Consider the following 2790-nt stretch of genomic DNA (forward strand, 5'->3'; position numbering starts at 1 on the left):
TTTTCCCCAATCTGAGTGGGATAATTTTGTTATACTTCTGCAGAATCTTACAGGTCTTTTATTCTTGGTACTCACTGTCACATTTTAAAAAATCATCTCAAATATTTCCTTTCATTCATTGGACATACACAGAACACTTGCTGTATACAAGGCAACGTGCTAAGTAAAAAGGGGGAGGAAAGCTGTTCTCAGTTTGACAGGAAAATAGGGTACTTAAAGAAATACCCAGGTACAACACAGATGGGTCATGAAAACTGGGTTTCAGTTGCAGGACGTATGAGGGAATCTTAAGGAAAAACAGAGTTAGATAGGGCTTTCAAAAACTGGGCGAGCTTTGGACTGGTGGGGAGGTATGGGCAAGGCATCCTTGAGATCAGGAATGTCACTGCATAGAAATAGAAAGATCCGGAGAGCAACATGGGCTGTGGGAGTATGGGGAAGGATTTTGTACAGGTTGTCAGAAGTGAAGGTCCTGAAGAATGTAGATAGGAACTTTGATTATCGTGCTTCGAAGGCCAAACTGAGTTTTGGACTTAATTCTCTAGGCAACACGGAGCTACTGGGACTTGTGTGCAATCGAAGTAAAGAAGTGAGCATGCGCTGGGGGAAAATGAACCCCGAAGGGGTTGGAATGAAGGCAGGCTGGGTAGGCAGACTCCAAGGACAGCACCCAGGGTAGTAGAAAGGGGAATGGGAGCATGACCTTGTCAACACAGCAGCATCCCACCGCGTGTCAGCCGAAAAGCTAGTATTGGCCATTTTCTTTCCAGTCCATTTTCCTTTCCTGTTCATCTGAAAGAATTAACTCTTGGACCTTGGGATGCCCGGCAGCCTCAGTTGGAGGAGCACACAACTCTTGATCTCAAGGTTGTGAGTTTGAGCCCTATATGGGGTGTAGAGATCATTTAAATAAATAAAACTTAAAAAAAAAAAAAAAAAGACCATGCACTCCCAGACCAGTCCATGCTAGTATGTTCCTTAAGGATGCTGCTTTCTGCTCCTCTTAGACTATTTCTTAGCTCAAGCTGTAGCTCCTATTCTTGGCTGCAAGCTGACCGGTTGTATCATCCCTGCCCGTCTGGGCCCAAGAAGAAATCTAAGGGTGCTTGCTGTTGGATATATGCCAGCAGTTTCCCAAAGAGGAGACAAAGTTGCAATTGCCTCTATCTCTTGAAAAGCTGTGAGAACAGCTCACTTTAGAGGTTCTTAGAAGAAGAAAAGTATGTAGTTTTAGCTCACAGAGGAGACTCTCTAAAGCCCAAGAGTTTGATTTAGAGGGGAGTGAAACCCAAACTTCCCTGAAATACTCAAGCCCCCTCCTCCCCCACCCAGAGCAGTTAAGCTCAAGGTCACAGATTCCTCCACCTTAAACCTCTCCCATGTGTTTTCTCACGGAAACAGTACATTTCATGGAAGACAGAAGTGTGCCCCGGGCCATTTAGACAATCCCTGCTCAAGGACAATAGGCAGGACTCCCAGAGAGGGCATCTCTGGCAGGAAGTCAGTGGGTTTCTCCCCCTCCCCTTTGCATGACAAGACTTTCTTCAGAGACCCGGATGAATGAAATAAACTGAAGCAGCAAGGTCTCCTGGGATAGAAATGCCAAGTTCCAGGCCCCAACATTCCTCCGGGTGAGGTCCTGGCAACCAGAGGCTGGGTGGAGACATTGCTCACAGGCTGCCGCGGACCAAGCTGCAGGGCAGAGTCCCAGCCCCACAAACAGATTCCTGTGAGTTACACTAAAATACATTCAAAGAACAACACATCATTACCTGGTGTAGGTTAGGAAATTTAGGATAAAATGTCCCAGAATTTGGCAGGCACGGGAAAGGTGAAATTAAATAGTTCCTTATTCCCACCTGGTTAATAAAGCAAACAGACACTAATAGATCTGAAGGACAAGAAAGATTCTTAGACAGCTGTGCAATACATTTTAGTGGGTAAAGACTTAGAGGTACTCAGATGATGGAAACTGCTATTGTCCTAGAGCCTCAATCTTAGGTCTGGTTATCAAAAAGAGTGTTATAAATTTGGGGGTCCACGTTTAACTTCAAAAGTCGAAAACTCACACCATCCCCAGTACTTGGGATCCCCCAGCACTGGAGGAAAGTTTGAGTTTCAAATTTGAATCTCTCTTTTAAAATTCTACTATCAATAAATTAATTTCATTGCTAGCACTGAGTCTCCACCTACTGGTCACAGAGGAAAGTACATGTATTTTTATATAAAATTCACTAGGTCACACCACAGTGCAACCAGAACAGTGCCAGCACTGGCTGGCACTGGGGAAGAGATGTTACCAGCCAGGACAGATGCAATGGAGTATTCATAAACACCAAACACTGTAGTTCATAAACAGAAAAAAAGCCCTAATGTCTTTTCATGACCACGAGGGATTTACCAAAGGATATCATTACAGATACGGGCTAACAGCCAGTGTCCATACTTCACAGATTGCCCATGACTTAACTGCATTTCACGCCTGAACTGGCCAACCCAGGATCAAGAGCGTGGTGAAAGCACTAGAATAGCCGTCGGCAGCTATAATGGGGAAAAACGACTGATCTTCACCTTTGTTCTTACCACTTTATAAATGACATTAACATCAACATCCCCTATTTCCAGAAGTAACAAGAATCCTACCATAACTATGGTGTTAGGTCTACTGGTTTGAAAAGACAAAAGCAGTAAGATCCTCCTGAACTGACTTATTTCTCACTGCTTCTTCTGAGGCCTGCCTGGCATAACACTGCCGTTAGTCCCAGTAACGAGACAGTCAGGACACAGAGA

This window comes from Mustela nivalis (genome assembly GCF_964662115.1).
Source record: "Mustela nivalis genome assembly, chromosome: 20".
NCBI lineage: Eukaryota > Metazoa > Chordata > Mammalia > Carnivora > Mustelidae > Mustela > Mustela nivalis.